Source organism: Oncorhynchus gorbuscha, linkage group LG12, assembly GCF_021184085.1.
Source record: "Oncorhynchus gorbuscha isolate QuinsamMale2020 ecotype Even-year linkage group LG12, OgorEven_v1.0, whole genome shotgun sequence".
NCBI lineage: Eukaryota > Metazoa > Chordata > Actinopteri > Salmoniformes > Salmonidae > Oncorhynchus > Oncorhynchus gorbuscha.
The window spans coordinates 79,917,284-79,939,357 of NC_060184.1; the positions used below are offsets into that span (position 1 = coordinate 79,917,284).

The following is a 22,074-nucleotide window of genomic DNA, read 5'->3' on the forward strand; positions in this document are numbered from 1 at the left end:
GCTTTAGGTTTACATACACTCAATTAGTATTTGGTAGCATTGCCTTTAAATTGTTTAACTTGGTTTAAACGTTTTGGGTAGCCTTCCACAAGCTTCCCACAATAAGTTGGGTGAATTTTGGCCCATTCTTCCTGACAGAGCTGGTGTAAGGCCTCCTGACAGGGTCAGGTTTATAGGCCTCCTTGCTCGCACACGCTTTTTCAGTATTGCCAACAAATTCTCTATAGGATTGAGGTCAGGGCTTTGTGATGGCTACTCCAATACTTTGACTTTGTTGTCCTTAAGCCATTTTGCCACAACTTTGGAAGTATGCATGGGGTGATTGTCCATTTGGAAGACCCATTACGACCAAGCTTTAACTTCCTGACTGATGTCTTGAGATGTTGCTTCAATATATCCACATAATTTTCCAGCCTCATGATGCCATCTATTTTGTGAAGTGCACCAGTCCCTCCTGCAGCAAAGCACCCCCACAACATGATGCTGCCACCCCCGTGCTTCACGGATGGGATGGTGTTCTTCGGCTTGCAAGCTTCCCCTTTTTCCTCCAAACATAACGATGGTCATTATGGCCAAACAGTTATATTTTTGTTTCATCAGACCAGAGGACATTTCTCCCAAAAGTACAATCTTTGTCCCCATGTGCAGTTGCAAACCGTAGTCTGGCTTTTTTAATGGCGGTTTTGTAGCAGTGGTTTCTTCCTTGCTGAGCGGCCTTTCAGGTTATGTTGATATAGGACTCGTTATACTGTGGATATAGATACTATTGTAACCGTTTCCTCCGGCATCTTCACAAGGTCCTTTGCTGTTCTGGGATTGATGTTCACTTTTCGCACCAAAATACATTAATCTCTAGGAGACAGAACACATCTCCATCCTGAGCGGTATGACGGCTGCGTGGTCCCGTGGTGTTTATACTTGCGTACTATTGTTTGTGTAGATGAAAGCCTTCAGGCGTTTGTAAACTTCCGACTTCAACTGTAGGTTATAAAAGTGGCCTATAGCATTATAATGCATTAGGTGTTTGTATTGTAAGGGGATACTATAACATCGTAACAGGCCAGGTGTAGCGAATCCAGCCCCCTGTCCATAGCCTCAAGGGCTGGCGTCATTTACATATCCCCACCAATAAAAACGCTCTATATGAACATAAACATGTCACACAGAGAACCAAGAGCCAAGAGCTCCGAGATACACCTAGATATCCTACTGTGTTTAAGCCTCTCCGCTTACTTTCCATTGTTGTAACAAGTTGACATCCTGCTTTCTTAAGAGCTGAAGTGTCTTGGCCTTAGAAGCCCCCGGGTTGACGGTTGGCCCTGAGCGTGACACACACATCTGGTGTGACATCAGGTGGATCGAGAGAGAGTGATGTAACAGAGGAAGAGTGAGACAGAGAAAGAGAGACAGAGACAGAGAGACAGAGAGACAGAGAGACAGAGAGACAGAGACAGAGAGACAGAGAGACAGAGAGACAGAGAGACAGAGAGACAGAGAGACAGAGAGACAGAGAGACAGAGAGACAGAGAGACAGAGAGACACAGAGACACAGAGACAGAGAGACAGAGAGACAGAGAGACAGAGAGACAGAGACGGAGACGGAGACGGAGACGGAGACGGAGACGGAGACGGAGACGGAGAGACGGAGAGACGGAGAGACGGAGAGACGGAGACGGAGACGGAGACGGAGACGGAGACGGAGACGGAGACAGGAGACAGGAGACAGGAGACAGGAGACAGGAGACAGGAGACAGGAGACAGGAGACAGGAGACAGGAGACAGAGAGAGAGAGAGAGAGAGACAGAGACAGAGACAGAGACAGAGACAGAGACAGAGACAGAGACAGAGAGACAGAGAGACAGAGAGACAGAGAGACAGAGAGACAGAGAGACAGAGAGACAGAGAGACAGAGAGACAGAGACAGAGAGACAGAGAGACAGAGACAGAGAGACAGAGAGACAGAGACACAGAGAGAGAGAGACAGAGACAGAGAGAGAGAGAGAGAGAGAGAGAGAGACAGAGACAGAGACAGAGAGACAGAGACAGAGAGAGAGAGAGAGACAGAGAGACAGAGAGAGAGAGGAGAGAGAGTGATGTAACAGAGAGAGAGAGAGACAGTCTGACTGGTTCCATAGGCAGGCAGCGTTCCAGCATTAGGTGTGTGTGTGTGTGTGTGTGTGTGTGTGTGTGTGTGTGTGTGTGTGTGTGTGTGTGTGTGTGTGTGTGTGTGTGTGTGTGTGTGTGTGTGTGTGTGTGTGTGTGTGTGTGTGTGTGTGTGTGTGTGTGTGTGTGTGTGTGTGACATATTAGGGACAGAGATTCTAGAGGAGCACTGCAGGTCTGATACACATGACATTCACTAACAATAACTGGCTGTCTGTCTCCGCTGGCTTACAGTACAGGCCGTACCCACACAGCGCGGAGTCCCTGGGCCATACTCACACAGCGCGGAGTCCCTGGGCCGTACTCACACAGCACAGCGTGGAGTCCCTGGGCCGTACTCACACAGCACAGCGTAGAGTCCCTGGGCCGTACTCACACAGCACAGTATGAGTCCCTGGGCCATACTCACACAGCGTGAGTCCCTGGGCCGTACTCACACACACAGCGTGGAGTCCTTGGGCCGTACTCGCACAGCACAGCGTGGAGTCCCTGGGCCGTACTCACACAGTACAGCGTGGAGTCCCTGGGCCGTACTCACACAGCGTGGAGTCCCTGGGCCGTACTCACACAGCACAGCGTGGAGTCCCTGGGTCGTACTCACACGGCGTGGAGTCCCTGGGCCGTACTCACACGGCGTGGAGTCCCTGGGCCGTACTCACACAGCGTGGAGTCCCTGGGCCGTACTCACACAGCGTGGAGTCCCTGGGCCGTACTCACACAGCGTGGAGTCCCTGGGCCGTACTCACACGGCGTGGAGTCCCTGGGCCACTCACACGGCGTGGAGTCCCTGGGCCGTACTCACACAGCGTGGAGTCCCTGGGCCGTACTCACACGGCGTGGAGTCCCTGGGCCTACTCACACGGCGTGGAGTCCCTGGGCCGTACTCACACGGCGTGGAGTCCCTGGGCCGTACTCACACGGCGTGGAGTCCCTGGGTCGTACTCACACAGCACAGCGTGGAGTCCCTGGGCCGTACTCACACAGCACAGCGTGGAGTCCCTGGGCCGTACTCACACAGCACAGCGTGGAGTCCCTGGGCCGTACTCACACAGCACAGCGTGGAGTCCCTGGGCCGTACTCACACAGCACAGCGTGGAGTCCCTGGGCCGTACTCACACAGCACAGCGTGGAGTCCCTGGGCCGTACTCACACAGCGTGGAGTCCCTGGGCCGTACTCACACAGTACAGCATGGAGTCCCTGGGCCGTACTCACACAGCACAGCATGTAGTCCCTTTACTCACACAGTGTGGAGTCCCTGGGCCGTACCCACACAGCACAGCATGGAGTCCCTGGGGTGACAACACAGCATGGAGTCCCAGACTCACACAGTGTGGAGTCCCTGGGCTGTATTTCACACAGTGTGAAAAGTGTACTCAAAGCACAGCGTGGAGTCCCTGGGCCGTACTCACACGGCGTGGAGTCCCTGGGCAGAGAGCTGGAGTCCCTGTACTCGGCGTGGAGTTGGGCCGCACTCAAAGTACTCACAAGTCCCAGGCCAACTCAACGGCGTGGAGTCCCTGGGCCGTACTCACACAGCAAGCGTGGAGTCCCTGGGATTCAACCGTACTCACACAGCACAGCGTGGAGTCCCTGGGCCAAACTCACACAGCAAGCGTGGAGTCCCTGGGCCACTCACACAGCACAGCGTGGAAATCCCATCCTCCACAGCACAGCGTGGAGTCCCTGGGCTACTCACACAGCACAGCGTGGAGTCCCTGGGCCCACTCACACAGCACAGCGCAGAGTCCCTGGGTCGTGACAGCAGTCCCTGGGCCGTACTCACACAGCACAGCGTGGAGTCCCTGGGTCGTACTCAAATGGCAGTCCCTGGGCCCACAGCGTGGAGTCCTCACACAGCGTGGAGTCCCTGGGCCGTACTCACACAGCACAGTGTGGAGTCACTGGGCCATACTCACACAGCGTGGAGTCCTTGGGAACTCGCACAGCACAGTGTGGAGTCCCTGGGCCGTACTCACACAGCTGGAGTCCTTGGGCCGTACTCACACAGCACAGTGTGGAGTGCGTACTCACACAGCACAGTATGTAGTCCCTGGGCCGTACTCACACAGCACAGTGGAGTGCGTACTCACACAGCACAGTATGTAGTCCCTGGGGGTCACACAGCACAGTGTGTAGTCCCTGGGCCGTACTCACACAGGGAGCGTGGAGCACTTGGGCTGCACAGCACAGCGTAGAGTCCCTGGGCCGTACTCACACAGTACAGCGGGAATTGGGTGCCAGTGGAGTCCCTGGGCCGTACTCACACAGCACAGGGAGTCCCTGGGGTGCCAGTGGAGTGCGTACTCACACGGCGTGGAGGGAACACGGGTGGAGTCCCAGTCACAGTGGAGTCCCTGGGCCGTACTCACAGGGGCGTGGAGTCCCTGGGCCGTACTCACACGGCGTGGAGTCCCTGGGCCGTACTCACACGGCGTGGAACTCACACGGCGTGGGTGGGCCGTACTCACAGTGGAGTCCCACTCACACGGCATTGAGTCCCTAGGGAACAGCACAGCGTGGAGTCCCTGGGCTGTACTCACACAGCACAGGGAGTAGGGTGCCGTACTGCACAGCACAGCGTGGAGGAATGGGCCGTACCAGCACAGTGGAGTCCCTGGGCCGTACTCACACAGTACAGGGAGTCCCTGGGCCGTGCTCACACAGCACAGCATGTAGAAACAACTCACACAGCGTGAGTCCCTGGGCCGTACTCACACAGTACAGCATGGAGTCCCTGGGCCGTACTCACACAGCACAGCATGTAGTCCCTGGGCCGTACTCACACAGTGTGGAGTCCCTGGGCCGTACCCACACAGCACAGCATGGAGTCCCTGGGCCGTACTCACACAGCACAGCATGGAGTCCCTGGGCCGTACTCACACAGTGTGGAGTCCCTGGGCTGTACTCACACAGTGTGGAGTCCCTGGGTCGTACTCACACAGCACAGCGTGGAGTCCCTGGGCCGTACTCACACGGCGTGGAGTCCCTGGGCCGTACTCACACGGCGTGGAGTCCCTGGGTCGTACTCACACGGCGTGGAGTCCCTGGGTCGTACTCACACGGCGTGGAGTCCCTGGGTCGTACTCACACGGCGTGGAGTCCCTGGGTCGTACTCACACGGCGTGGAGTCCCTGGGTCGTACTCACACGGCGTGGAGTCCCTGGGTCGTACTCACACGGCGTGGAGTCCCTGGGCCGTACTCACACGGCGTGGAGTCCCTGGGCCGTACTCACACGGCGTGGAGTCCCTGGGCCGTACTCACACGGCGTGGAGTCCCTGGGCCGTACTCACACGGCGTGGAGTCCCTGGGTCGTACTCACACGGCGTGGAGTCCCTGGGCCGTACTCACACGGCGTGGAGTCCCTGGGCCGTACTCACACAGCACAGCGTGGAGTCCCTGGGCTGTACTCACACAGCACAGCGTGGAGTCCCTGGGCCGTACTCACACAGTACAGCATGGAGTCCCTGGGCCGTACTCACACAGCACAGCATGTAGTCCCTGGGCCGTACTCACACAGTGTGGAGTCCCTGGGCCGTACTCACACAGCACAGCATGGAGTCCCTGGGCCGTACTCACACAGTGTGGAGTCCCTGGGCCGTACTCACACAGTACAGCATGGAGTCCCTGGGCCGTACTCACACAGCACAGCATGTAGTCCCTGGGTCGTACTCACACGGCGTGGAGTCCCTGGGTCGTACTCACACGGCGTGGAGTCCCTGGGTCGTACTCACACGGCGTGGAGTCCCTGGGTCGTACTCACACGGCGTGGAGTCCCTGGGTTGTACTCACACGGCGTGGAGTCCCTGGGTCGTACTCACACGGCGTGGAGTCCCTGGGTCGTACTCACACGGCGTGGAGTCCCTGGGTCGTACTCACACGGCGTGGAGTCCCTGGGTCGTACTCACACAGCGTGGAGTCCCTGGGTAGTACTCACACAGCGTGGAGTCCCTGGGCCGTACTCACACAGCACAGCGTGGAGTCCCTGGGCAGTACTCACACAACACAGCGTGGAGTCCCTGGGTCGTACTCACACAGCACAGCGTGGAGTCCCTGGGTCGCACTCACACAGCACAGCGTGGAATCCCTGGGTCGTACTCACACAGCGTGGAGTCCCTGGGCCGTACTCACACAGCACAGTGTGGAATCCCTGGGCCGTACTCACACAGCACAGCGTGGAGTCCCTGGGCTGTACTCACACAGCGTGGAGTCCCTGGGCCGTACTCACACAGCGTGGAGTCCCTGGGCCGTACTCACACAGCACAGCGTGGAGTCCCTGGGCCGTACTCACACAGCACAGCGTTTTGCTACGGTTTGCACTAATGAATATGACCCAGGGTGAGAACGCTCTCAGAAAATAGTGACGCATTTCAAAAGTTGAAAAGTGCACAAAAACACTATTGCCGTTATTAGCTAGAGAGCTTTGTTCGATTAGCATCAAAGCAAATACAGGCACAAATCCATCAACCAATAGCCTATTACACGTTGCTGAAAAGCATTGACGACATTTGATGACAAAAAGCCATTAAAACGTACTGATATAAATCCCATCCCCACAGTTTCCCCTCTCGCTACCCATAACTGAGCCCACAACGACTACCCCATCGCGGAAGTCAGTGTCTACATTACAAATGGCACCCTATTCCCCACGGTCCCTGGTCTAAAGTAGTGCACTACGTAGGGAATAGGGTGCCAGTAGTGCACTACGTAGGGAATAGGGTGCCAGTAGTGCACTACGTAGGGAATAGGGTGCCAGTAGTGCACTACAGCCAGGTGCCAGTAGTCCGTAGGGAATAGGGTGCCAGTAGTGCACGTAGGGAATAGGAGTAGGTACCAGTAGTGCACTACGTAGGGAATAGGGTGCCAGTAGTGCACCGTAGGGAATAGGGTGCCAGTAGTCACACAGTGCACACGTAGGGAATAGGGTGCCAGTAGTGCCTACGTAGGGAATGGGCCAGTAGTGCTACTAGGGAATAGGGTGCCAGTGCGCACAGAATAGGGTGTAGTCCCTACGTAGGGGGTGCCAGTACTGCCACAGCACGTAGGGAATAGGGTGCCGATTGGGACGTAATCATGGTGACTGTGAGCAAAGCAGGAGTGTAGTTCACGTCAGAAAACCTTCATTCACTGAGAAACAACATCTATGCTGAGTCCCTGGGTCGTACTCACACAGCATGGAGTCCCTGGGTCGTACTCACACAGCGTGGAGTCCCTGGGCCGTACTCACACAGCGTGGAGTCCCTGGGTCGTACTCACACGGCGTGGAGTCCCTGGGTCGTACTCACACGGCGTGGAGTCCCTGGGCCGTACTCACACAGCGTGGAGTCCCTGGGCCGTACTCACACAGCGTGGAGTCCCTGGGCCGTACTCACACAGCGTGGAGTCCCTGGGCCGTACTCACACAGCGTGGAGTCCCTGGGCCGTACTCACACAGCGTGGAGTCCCTGGGCCGTACTCACACAGCGTGGAGTCCCTGGGCTGTACTCACACAGCACAGCGTGGAGTCCCTGGGCCGTACTCACACAGCACAGCGTGGAGTCCCTGGGCCGTACTCACACAGTACAGCGTGGAGTCCCTGGGCCGTACTCACACAGCACAGCATGTAGTCCCTGGGCCGTACTCACACAGTGTGGAGTCCCTGGGCCGTACCCACACAGCACAGCATGGAGTCCCTGGGCCGTACTCACACAGCACAGCATGGAGTCCCTGGGCCGTACTCACACAGCACAGCATGGAGTCCCTGGGCCGTACTCACACAGCACAGCATGGAGTCCCTGGGCCGTACTCACACAGCACAGCATGGAGTCCCTGGGCCGTACTCACACAGTGTGGAGTCCCTGGGCTGTACTCACACAGTGTGGAGTCCCTGGGCCGTACTCACACAGCACAGCGTGGAGTCCCTGGGCCGTACTCACACAGCACAGCGTGGAGTCCCTGGGCCGTACTCACACAGCACAGCGCAGAGTCCCTGGGTCGTACTCACACAGCGTGGAGTCCCTGGGCCGTACTCACACAGCACAGCGTGGAGTCCCTGGGTCGTACTCACACAGCGTGGAGTCCCTGGGCCGTACTCACACAGCACAGTGTGGAGTCACTGGGCCTTACTCAGACAGCGTGGAGTCCTTGGGCCGTACTCGCACAGCACAGTGTGGAGTCCCTGGGCCGTACTCACACAGCGTGGAGTCCTTGGGCCGTACTCACACAGCACAGTGTGGAGTCCTTGGGCCGTACTCACACAGCACAGTATGTAGTCCCTGGGCCGTACTCACACAGCACAGTGTGTAGTCCCTGGGCCGTACTCACACAGCACAGCGTGGAGCACTTGGGCTGTACTCACACAGCACAGCGTGGAGTCCCTGGGCCGTACTCACACAGTACAGCGTGGAGTCCCTTGGCCGTACTCACACAGCGTGGAGTCCCTGGGCCGTACTCACACAGCACAGCGTGGAGTCCCTGGGCCGTACTCACACAGCACAGCGTGGAGTCCCTGGGCCGTACTCACACGGCGTGGAGTCCCTGGGCCGTACTCACACGGCGTGGAGTCCCTGGGCCGTACTCACACGGCGTGGAGTCCCTGGGCCGTACTCACACGGCGTGGAGTCCCTGGGCCGTACTCACACGGCGTGGAGTCCCTGGGCCGTACTCACACAGCACAGCGTGGAGTCCCTGGGCCGTACTCACACAGCACAGCATGGAGTCCCTGGGCCGTACTCACACAGCACAGCATGGAGTCCCTGGGCCGTACTCACACAGCACAGCGTGGAGTCCCTGGGCCGTACTCACACAGCACAGCGTGGAGTCCCTGGGTCGTACTCACACAGCACAGCGTGGAGTCCCTGGGTCGTACTCACACAGCGTGGAGTCCCTGGGCCGTACTCACACAGCACAGCGCGGAGTCCCTGGGTCGTACTCACACAGCGTGGAGTCCCTGGGCCGTACTCACACAGCACAGCGTGGAGTCCCTGGGTCGTACTCACACAGCGTGGAGTCCCTGGGCCGTACTCACACAGCACAGTGTGGAGTCACTGGGCCTTACTCACACAGCGTGGAGTCCTTGGGCCGTACTCGCACAGCACAGTGTGGAGTCCCTGGGCCGTACTCACACAGCGTGGAGTCCTTGGGCCGTACTCACACAGCACAGTGTGGAGTCCTTGGGCCGTACTCACACAGCACAGTATGTAGTCCCTGGGCCGTACTCACACAGCACAGTGTGGAGTCCCTGGGCCGTACTCACACAGCACAGCGTGGAGTCCTGGGCTGTACTCACACAGCACAGTGTGGAGTCCCTGGGCCGTACTCACACAGCACAGTGTGGAGTCCTTGGCCGTACTCACACAGCGTGTGAGTCCCTGGGCCGTACTCACACAGCACAGCGTGGAGTCCCTGGGCCGTACTCACACAGCACAGCGTGGAGTCCCTGGGCCGTACTCACACGGCAGCACAGCGTGGAGCCACTCACACGGCGTGGAGTCCCTGGGCCGTACTCACACAGGCGTGGAGTCCCTGGGCCGCACATGGCGTGGAGTCCCTGGGCCGTACTCACACGGCGTGGAGTCCCTGGGCCGTACTCACACGGCGTGGAGTCCCTGGGCCGTACTCACACGGCGTGGAGTCCCTGGGCCGTACTCACAGCACAGCGTGGAGTCCCTGGGCCGGGCTCACACAGCACAGCGTGGAGTCCCTGGGCCGTACTCACACAGCACAGCGTGGAGTCCCTGGGCCGTACTCACACAGCACAGCGTGGAGTCCCTGGGCCGTACTCACACAGCACAGCGTGGAGTCCCTGGGCCGTACTCACACAGCACAGCGTGTAGTCCCTGGGCCGTACTCACACAGCGTGGAGTCCCTGGGCCGTACTCACACAGCACAGCGTGGAGTCCCTGGGCCGTACTCACACAGTGTGGAGTCCCTGGGCCGTACCCACACAGCACAGCATGGAGTCCCTGGGCCGTACTCACACAGCACAGCATGGAGTCCCTGGGCCGTACTCACACAGCACAGCGTGGAGTCCCTGGGCCGTCACACAGTGTGGAGTCACACAGCACAGTGTGGAGTCCCTGGGCCGTACTCACACAGCACAGCGTGGAGTCCTGGGCCGTACTCACACAGCACAGCGTGGAGTCCCTGGGCCGTACTCAGTCCCTGGGCAGCACAGCGTGGAGTCCCTGGGCCGTACTCACACGGCGTGGAGTCCCTGGGCCGTACTCACACGGCGTGGAGTCCCTGGGCCGTACTCACACGGCGTGGAGTCCCTGGGCCGTACTCACACGGCGTGGAGTCCCTGGGCCGTACTCACACGGCGTGGAGTCCCTGGGCCGTACTCACACGGCGTGGAGTCCCTGGGTCGTACTCACACAGCACAGCGTGGAGTCCCTGGGCTGTACTCACACAGCACAGCGTGGAGTCCCTGGGCCGTACTCACACAGCACAGCGTGGAGTCCATGGGCCGTACTCACACAGCACAGCGTGGAGTCCCTGGGCCGTACTCACACAGCACAGCGTGGAGTCCCTGGGCCGTACTCACACAGCACAGCGTGTAGTCCCTGGGCCGTACTCACACAGCGTGGAGTCCCTGGGCCGTACTCACACAGTACAGCATGGAGTCCCTGGGCCGTACTCACACAGCGCAGCATGTAGTCCCTGGGCCGTACTCACACAGTGTGGAGTCCCTGGGCCGTACCCACACAGCACAGCATGGAGTCCCTGGGCCGTACTCACACAGCACAGCATGGAGTCCCTGGGCCGTACTCACACAGTGTGGAGTCCCTGGGCTGTACTCACACAGTGTGGAGTCCCTGGGTCGTACTCACACAGCACAGCGTGGAGTCCCTGGGCCGTACTCACACGGCGTGGAGTCCCTGGGTCGTACTCACACGGCGTGGAGTCCCTGGGTCGTACTCACACGGCGTGGAGTCCCTGGGTCGTACTCACACGGCGTGGAGTCCCTGGGCCGTACTCACACGGCGTGGAGTCCCTGGGCCGTACTCACACGGCGTGGAGTCCCTGGGCCGTACTCACACGGCGTGGAGTCCCTGGGCCGTACTCACACGGCGTGGAGTCCCTGGGCCGTACTCACACGGCGTGGAGTCCCTGGGCCGTACTCACACGGCGTGGAGTCCCTGGGCCGTACTCACACGGCGTGGAGTCCCTGGGCCGTACTCACACGGCGTGGAGTCCCTGGGCCGTACTCACACGGCGTGGAGTCCCTGGGCCGTACTCACACGGCGTGGAGTCCCTGGGCCGTACTCACACGGCGTGGAGTCCCTGGGCCGTACTCACACGGCGTGGAGTCCCTGGGTCGTACTCACACGGCGTGGAGTCCCTGGGACGTACTCACACGGCGTGGAGTCCCTGGGCCGTACTCACACGGCGTGGAGTCCCTGGGCCGTACTCACACAGCGTGGAGTCCCTGGGCCGTACTCACACAGCGTGGAGTCCCTGGGCCGTACTCACACAGCGTGGAGTCCCTGGGCCGTACTCACACAGCGTGGAGTCCCTGGGCCGTACTCACACAGCGTGGAGTCCCTGGGCCGTACTCACACAGCGTGGAGTCCCTGGGCTGTACTCACACAGCACAGCGTGGAGTCCCTGGGCTGTACTCACACAGCACAGCGTGGAGTCCCTGGGCCGTACTCACACAGCACAGCATGTAGTCCCTGGGCCGTACTCACACAGTGTGGAGTCCCTGGGCCGTACCCACACAGCACAGCATGGAGTCCCTGGGCCGTACTCACACAGCACAGCATGGAGTCCCTGGGCCGTACTCACACAGCACAGCATGGAGTCCCTGGGCCGTACTCACACAGTGTGGAGTCCCTGGGCTGTACTCACACAGTGTGGAGTCCCTGGGTCGTACTCACACAGCACAGCGTGGAGTCTCTGGGTCGTACTCACACAGCGTGGAGTCCCTGGGTCGTACTCACACAGCGTGGAGTCCCTGGGCCGTACTCACACAGTACAGCATGGAGTCCCTGGGCCGTACTCACACAGCACAGCATGTAGTCCCTGGGCCGTACTCACACAGTGTGGAGTCCCTGGGCCGTACCCACACAGCACAGCATGGAGTCCCTGGGCCGTACTCACACAGCACAGCATGGAGTCCCTGGGCCGTACTCACACAGCACAGCATGGAGTCCCTGGGCCGTACTCACACAGCACAGCATGGAGTCCCTGGGCCGTACTCACACAGTGTGGAGTCCCTGGGCTGTACTCACACAGTGTGGAGTCCCTGGGTCGTACTCACACAGCACAGCGTGGAGTCTCTGGGTCGTACTCACACAGCGTGGAGTCCCTGGGTCGTACTCACACAGCGTGGAGTCCCTGGGCCGTACTCACACACGCCCAATTTTTCAGTTTTTGATTTGTTACAAAAAGTTTGAAACATCCAATAAATGTCGTTCCACTTCATGATTGTGTCCCACTTGTTGTTGTTTCTTCACAAAAAAATACAGTTTTATATCTTTATGTTTGAAGCCTGAAATGTGGCAAAAGGTCGCAAAGTTCAAGGGGGCCGAATACTTTCGCAAGGCACTGTATATAATGTATATAATATAAAATACCTATATAATATATATAATATATAATACCTATATAATATATAATACCTATATAATATATAATACCTACATAATATATATATAATATATAATACCTATATATAATACCTATAATATATAATACCTATATAATATATAATACCTATAATATATAATACACACATTATATATATATAATATATAATATCTACATAATATATAATATATACCTATATAATATCTACATAATATATATAATATACAATACCTATATAATATATATAATATATATTACCTACATAATATATAATACCTATATAATATATAATACCTATATAATATATAATACCTATATAATATATAATATCTACATAATATATATAAAATATAATACCTATATAACTTGACGCCATGTAATATTTGGCGCTACACGTGCAACGCAGCATTCCTAACCTCGCCCACAATGTCTGCTGTGTGGATCGAGCAGTCAACAAGTCAAGCAGTCATTTGAAAGAGTACGAAAATTTCAGCTAGACAACTCAAAAGGAGAAATCCACTAATGCCAAGATAATGGATTTCAATCAACCGTTCTCTGTCGTTGTCACGCCCTGGCCTTAGTTATCTGCGTTTTCTTTATTATTTTGGTTAGGCCAGGGTGTGACATGGGTGATTTATTGTGTTTTACCTTGTCTAGGGTTTTATTAGATTTATGGGGTTGTGTTCAGTGTAGTTGTCTAGGTAAGTCTATGGTTGCCTAGAGTGGTTCTCAATCAGAGGCAGGTGTTTTATTAGATTTATGGGGTTGTGTTCAGTGTAGTTGTCTAGGTAAGTCTATGGTTGCCTAGAGTGGTTCTCAATCAGAGGCAGGTGTTTATCGTTGTCTCTGATTGGGAACCATATTTAGGCAGCCATATTCTTTGGGTATTTGGTGGGTGGTTGTCTCCTGTGTCAGTGTTTGTGCCACACGGGACTGTTTTCGGGTTTTCACATTTATCGTTTTGTATTCTGTTCATGTAGTTTCTCTGATTAACTTCTTCGAGATAGGGGGCGCTCTTTTCATTTTGGGATAAAAAAAAAACGTTCCCGTTTTAAACAAGATATTTTGTCACGAAAAGATACTCGACTATGCATGTAATTGACAGCTTTGGAAAGAAAAATAACTTAACGTTTCCAAAACTGCAAAGATATTATATGTGAGTGCCCCAGAACTAATGCTACAGGCGAAACCAAGATGAAATTTCATACAGGAAATGGTCCAGATTTTGAATGCGCTGTGTTCCAATGTCTCCTTATATGGCTGTGAATGTGCCAGCAATGAGCCTGCACTTTCTGTCATTTCCCCAAGGTGTCTGCAGCATTGTGACGTATTTGTAGGCATATCAATGGAAGATTGACCATAAGAGACTACATTTACCAGGTGTCCGCCCAGTGTCCTCCGTCAAAATTATTGCGGAATCTCCAGCTCCATGCGCATTTCCATTTTCTTCAGAGGAGAAAGTCAACTGCCACGAATAATTTATCATCGATACATATGTGAAAAACACCTTGAGGATTGATTCTAAACAACGTTTGCCATGTTTCTGTCGATGTTATGGAGTTAATTTGGAAAAAAGTTTGCATTGTAATGACTTAATTTTCGGGGTTTTTCTTACCCAAATGTGATGAACAAAACGGAGCGATTTGTCCTACACAAATAATATTTTTGGAAAAACTGAACATTTGCTATCTAACAGAGTCTCCTCATTGAAAACATCTGAAGTTCTTCAAAGGTAAATGATTTTATTTTAATGCTTTTCTTGTTTTTGTGAAAATGTTGCATGCTGAATGCTAGGCTTACTGCTATGCTAGCTATCAATACTCTTACACAAATGCTTGTTTAGCTGTGGTTCAAAAGCATATTTTGAAAATCTGAGATGACAGTGTTGTTAACAAAAGGCTAAGCTTGAGAGCTAATATATTTATTTCATTTCATTTGCGATTTTGATGAATAGTTAATGTTGTTATGGTGAAGAACCATGAACTTTAACCACGCCGCATATTGGTCCTCCGATCCTTCTCGCCTCTCCTCTTCGGAGGAAGAGGAGGAAATCCCTTACAGTCGTGGATGTTGGTTTTCGCCAACTGGTCGAGCATCGGTACACACTACCAAATAGGCGCTATTTTTCAGATGTTGCCCTACCGGAGTTACACAGTGATAGCATCACTGCTAATAGCTTCATGACTGACATTTGGACCAGCGATATCAGCCCCATGAGCATGCGGAGTCTGACCGCACAGTGGGTCAGTCGTATTTCATGCTCATGAATGTGCTGGTTGTCATACCACTGCTGCCATTTCAATAGCATGTTGTGAACATGAAAACACGAGCTGGAGAAATAAACGGGTCGACTGCGTCTGCAGCAGACTGTCATGGCATTGAAAAGCCTGATCAACAAAACCACCAACACTGTGAACAAGCGATTTCATTTATATTCTCTCGTTACCATGCTCAATGCTAGGTACAAGGACCGCTACTTCTTTAACAGGCATTCTCTCTTTACGGTGTCCCCACCATGCTCAATGCTAGGTACAAGGACCGCTACTTCTTTAACAGGCATTCTCTCTTTACGGTGTCCCCACCATGCTCAATGCTAGGTACAAGGACCGCTACTTCTTTAACAGGCATTCTCTCTTTACGGTGTCGCCACCATGCTCAATGCTAGGTACAAGGACCGCTACTTCTTTAACAGGCATTCTCTTTACGTGTCTCCACCATGCTGGATGCTAGGTACAAGGACCGCTACTTCTTTAACAGGCATTCTCTCTTTACGGTGTCCCCACCATGCTCAATGCTAGGTACAAGGACCGCTACTTCTTTAACAGGCATTCTCTCTTTACGGTGTCCCCACCATGCTCAATGCTAGGTACAAGGACCGCTACTTCTTTAACAGGCATTCTCTCTTTACTGTGTCTCCACCATGCTGGATGCTAGGTACAAGAACCACTACTTTAACAGGCATTCTCTCTTTACTGTGTCTCCACCATGCTCGATGCTAGGTACAAGGACCACTACTTTAACAGGCATTCTCTCTTTACTGTGTCTCCACCATGCTGGATGCTAGGTACAAGGACCACTACTTTAACAGGCATTCTCTCTTTACTGTGTCTCCACCATGCTGGATGCTAGGTACAAGGACCACTACTTTAACAGGCATTCTCTCTTTACTGTGTCTCCACCATGCTCGATGAGAGTGGAAGACTCCTCTCGTCTTAAACATGTATTACACACATTGCATCTTCCCATTACAAGGAAGAATATTGAATAAACTTCATTTGAACGTACTTTACCTGTTGTCAACTGTTTGGTTTTTTTAAGGTCCTTATGTAGGACATAATCTGAGAAAAAATGTCCATAGAATAGTGTTGATAAGACCAGCTTTCAGTGTGCTGGCCTGTATATCGGTTAAATACCGATGCAATTCACGCATGTCAACAACACTTAACCGAAGCACAGACCTAAAGTCAGTGGTGTGAAGTATTTCAGTAAAAACCCTTTAAAGTACTACTTAAGTAAAAACACTGAAGTACTACTTAAGTAAAAACCCTTTAAAGTACTACTTAAGTAGGTTTTTTTGGGAGTATTTGTACTTTCATTCACTATTTACTTTTACTCCACTACGTCCCTAAAAAAATTAAGTACTTGATACATGTTGAATGCTTAGCAGGAAAATGGTCCAGTTCACGCACTTATCAAGAGAACATCCCTGGTCATCCCTACTGCCTCTGGTCTGGAGGACTCACTAAACAGAGAACATCTCTGGTCTGGAGGACTCACTAAACAGAGAACATCTCTGGTCTGGAGGACTCACTAAACAGAGAACATCCCTGGTCATCCCTACTGTCTCTGGTCTGGAGGACTCACTAAACAGTGAACATCTCTGGTCTGGAGGACTCACTAAACAGAGAACATGGTCTGGTCTGGAGGACTGTCTCTGGTCTGGAGGACTCACTAAACAGAGAACATCCCTGGTCATCCCTACTGCCTCTGATCTGGAGGACTCACTAAACAGAGAACATCTCTGGTCTGGAGGACTCACTAAACAGAGAACATCTCTGGTCTGGAGGACTCACTAAACAGAGAACATCTCTGGTCTGGAGGACTCACTAAACAGAGAACATCTCTGGTCTGGAGGACTCACTAAACAGAGAACATCTCTGGTCTGGAGGACTCATTAAACAGAGAACATCCCTGGTCATCCCTACTGTCTCTGGTCTGGAGGACTCACGAAACAGAGAACATCCCTGGTCATCTCTGGTCTGGTCTGGAGGACTCACTAAACAGAGAACATCCCTGGTCATCCCTCTGCCTCTGGTCTGGAGGACTCACTAAACAGAGAACATCACTGGTCATCCCTACTGCCTCTGGTCTGGAGGACTCACTAAACAGAGAACATCCCTGGTCATCCCTACTGCCTCTGGTCTGGAGGACTCACTAAACAGAGAACATCTCTGGTCTGGAGGACTCACTAAACAGAGAACATCTCTGGTCTGGAGGACTCATTAAACAGAGAACATCCCTGGTCATTCCTACTGTCTCTGGTCTGGAGGACTTACTAAACAGAGAACATCTCTGGTCTGGAGGACTCACTAAACAGAGAACATCTCTGGTCTGGAGGACTCACTAAACAGAGAACATCACTGGTCATCCCTACTGCCTCTGGTCTGGAGGACTCACTAAACAGAGAACATCTCTGGTCTGGAGGACTCACTAAACAGAGAACATCCCTGGTCATCCCTACTGCCTCTGGTCTGGAGGACTCACTAAACACAAATGCTTCATTTGTTAATTATGTCTGAGTGTGCACCTGGCTATCCATAAAATGTATAAACAAGAAAATGGTGCAGTTTGCTTTGCTTAATATAAGGAATTTGAGATTGTTTACACTTTTACTTTTGATACTTAAGTATATTTAGAACAAAAATACTTTTACTCAAGTAGTGTTTTACAGGGTGACTTTTACTTGAGTAACTTTCTATTAAGGCATCTATACTTTTACTCAAGTATGACAATTGGGTACTTTCCCTCTACTGCCTAAAGTTGTCCCACTGCGATCAGCCGGCGAATTTCACAAGCACATCCAACTTATTTTGAGGGAACCTGCTTCAATTGATGGGGCTCCCAAGTGGCGCAGCGGTCTAAGGCACTGGATCTCAGTGCTGTAGGCGTCAGACACCCTGGTTCGAATCCAGGCTGTATCACAACCGGCCCCGGGAGTACTATAGGGCGGCGCATAAATTGGCCCAGCTTTGTCCGGGTTTGGCCCAGCTTCGTCCGGGTTTGGCCCAGCTTCGTCCGGGTTTGGCCCAGCTTCGTCCGGGTTTGGCCGGTGCATGCCATAATTGTAAATAAGAATTAGTTCTTAACTGCCTTGCCTAGTTAAATAAAGGCTCAATTAAAAACATGTTTCCACATTGTGCATCACATGAGACGCATTAGGAGATGGAAAATACAAGTGACAGAGCCAAAACAGATGAGTAAACAACACTTTACTGTGTATATTTGTTCTCCTCCACCATCCCGGTAAAAGCACTGGTCAAGTCAAATATCCTTTTCTTCAACAATCTACTGGTAGACTATTTTACAGCGAGCACCTTTAGGACTGTTACCATGGCTAATCAGTCTGATATGTAATAAGCAAGGCACATTTTCGGTTAACATTTTGTGTGTGTATGACAACAAAAGGAGGGGGGTATTTACTGCCCCCCACGGAGAGAGAAAAGACAAGCAATTTGTTACATTCCTTCAAAACGAAACAGGAGGGGGGGGATATTTGAGGAGGGGGGGGGGGATATTTCACAAAATGTATCACTAGACTGACTTGGTGAGAGTCCAGAGGAACTCAGCATCAGTGTTTCTCTGGAGGTCTGTCAGTTGCACACCGCTGTTGGGGAAACGGGACACCGCTGTTGGGGAAACGGCACACCGCTGTTGGGGAAACGGGACACCGCTGTTGGGGAAACGGGACACCGCTGTTGGGGAAACGGGACACCGCTGTTGGGGAAACGGGACACCGCTGGAAACGGGACACCGCTGTTGGGGAAACGGGACACCGCTGTTGGGGAAACGGCACACCGCTGTTGGGGAAACGGGACACCGCTGTTGGGGAAACGGGACACCGCTGTTGGGGAAACGGGACACCGCTGTTGGGGAAACGGGACACCGCTGTTGGGGAAACGGGACACCGCTGTTGGGGAAACGGGACACCGCTGTTGGGGAAACGGGACACCGCTGTTGGGGAAACGGGACACCGCTGTTGTAACGTTGCAGCTTTGCCACCGAGCGACATTGCATCAAAGCAACCATATACCGTGCAGAAAGAAAGCTGACTTCAAAGTCACTGATATAAGGGAGAATTACGTGAAACCAATTAGTTTACCTTTTGTCATTTATATATATTTAGGTAAGTGTGATTCAGGATGAACAACCAAACAAACAGTTAACTAGCCACGGAGAGGGTGTCTGAAAACATTGTGTCCACTGGTGTAGATAGATAAATGGTTTCTAGTCTTGGAAGATCAGCGCGATTGAAATCGGTGAACTTCAGTCTCTGAACAACAAGCACAGTCAGAAATACTACATATTCCCCGGTGCACAATGCATTTGTTACATTTGTTGCAACAAACAAACCAAAAAAAAAAGCACTGTATATCTGCCAAGGCCCTTAAAACGACTGGTGAAAATGGGCCAATAATTGCAAAGGAACAACTTAGGAAGTAAAGTGTGAAGGTATAACATTTCTATGTAGCTGGCAGTGTGGTCGGCAGCCTCGCATAGGAGGCTAACCAAGCTAATCAATACTGCATCACACAACCGAGATTGAATCACTCACGAAATGTGGGCACGAATTTCACACCAACAAACCACACACGCACACAGCAAAAACGACCAAAGCCCACAGGTGTACTTACGACGTGTAACTTTCCGTCGCTTGTGTTGTGTTAAATCCCGTGTGTTAAACCCGGTCTGACCTTCCGTTGAGGGGAAACAGACATACCGCTAGCTGACTGTGCTGCCGCCATGTTCCTCCGACTGCTCTGTGCTGCTGGCTGGCTGCTTGTTTATCTCGCTAACAAGCCTTCACCCCACACACACACTACTATACACACACACACACTACCACACACACACACTACTATACACACACACTACCACTACTATACACACACTACCACTACTATACACACACACACTACCACTACTATACACACACTACCACTACTATACACACACTACCACACACACACACTACCACACACACACACACACACACTACCACTACTATACACACACTACCACTACTATACACACACTACCACTACACACACACTACCACACACACACACTACCACTACTATACACACTACCACACTACCACACACACACTACCACTACTATACACACACTACCACACACACACACACACTACCACTACTATACACACACTACCACTACTATACACACACACTACCCCACACACACACACACACACACACACACACACACACACACACACACACACACACACTACTATACACACACACACACACTACCACTACTATACACACACTACCACACACACACACTACCACTACTATACACACACTACCACACACACACACACTACCACTATACACACACACACACTACCACTACCACACACACACTACCACTACTATACACACACACACTACCACACACACACACTACCACACACACACTACCACTACTATACACACACACACTACCACTACTATACACACACTACCACACACACACACACACACACACACACTACCACTACTATACACACACTACCACTACCATACACACACTACCACACACACACTACCATACACACACACTACCACTACTACACACACACACACACTACCACTACTATACACACACACACTACCACACACACACTACCACTACTATACACACACTACACACACACACTACCACACACACACACACACACACTACCACTACCATACACACACTACCACACACACACTACCACTACTACACACACACTACCACTACCATACACACACACACACTACACTACCACACTACTACACACACACACTACCACACACACTACCACTACCATACACACACACACACTACCATACACACACTACCACACACACACTACCACTACCATACACACACACACACTACCACACACACACTACCACACACACACACACTACCATACACACACACACTACCACACACACACACTACCACACACACACACTACCATACACACACACACACTACCATACACACACACTACCACTACTATACACACACTACCATAGAGAGGAGCACCTGGATTAGCGGGGTCTCTCTCTGGTATGGAACACTGCCCTGCCTCGACATAACCAAGCAGCAACAACCTGTCCAGTGTATGATATAGCAAGGAGAAACAGCGTGAAGTTACTTTCATCAAGGGAGGATAGGATACAAATACGTAGTTCTTTGATAGGCTAACGTGACAGTAGCCATAGCCTATCATATGAACCTGAACCAATAACCTATGTAGACTAAACACATATTGAGTTATTGGCCTAAAAGGTGCTTATTGCACGTTACTTTATCCATCAGAATGTTGTTTTTTTCTATAAAAGTCATTCATAAATAGAACATTGAATTAAATTAATATACAATGTACATTAATTTATTATTTATAATACGTAGCGATTGTGGATAGTTTGATTAGTAACATGGAGTACACATATCAGCAATGATCATTGCTGTAGATGAAGGTTGGGTCACAAATGACACCCTATATTGCCTGTGTAGTTCACTACTTTTGACCAAAGCCCCATGGGAATGCAGTGCCATCTGGGATGGAGCAAAAGGGAAGAGCTGAACAAAGCAGAAAGAACCAAGAGAGAATTCTAGAACCTGACTCATGACATGGTCTCAGAGTGAGCTAACACACACACACACACACGCACACTCACACACACGCACACACACTCACACACACACACACACACACACACACGCACACACACACACACGCACACACACACACGCACACACGCTCACACACGCACACACGCTCACACACACACACACACACACGCTCACACACACACACACACGCTAACACACACACACACATACGCTAACACACACACACACACACGCTAACACACACACACACGCTAACACACACACACACACGCTAACACACACACACACACGCTAACACACGCTAACGCACACACGCTAACACACACACGCTAACACACACACACGCTAACACACACACACGCTAACACACACACACACACACACACACACGCTAACACACACAC

At 52.3% G+C, this 22,074-nt stretch overlaps 1 protein-coding gene across 2 annotated transcripts in view; it reads right to left on the reverse strand.

Moving 5' to 3' along the window:
* Positions 1-19,859, reverse strand: part of LOC123991430 (nuclear receptor coactivator 2-like) — a 262,415-nt gene extending 242,556 nt beyond the window's left edge. For both annotated transcript variants that reach the window (XM_046293020.1, XM_046293019.1), the window contains exon 1: positions 19,645-19,859. The gene's annotated coding sequence lies outside the window, so the exon portion shown is untranslated. The remainder of the gene's footprint in view (positions 1-19,644) is intronic.
* Positions 19,860-22,074: the final 2,215 nt, after the last annotated feature.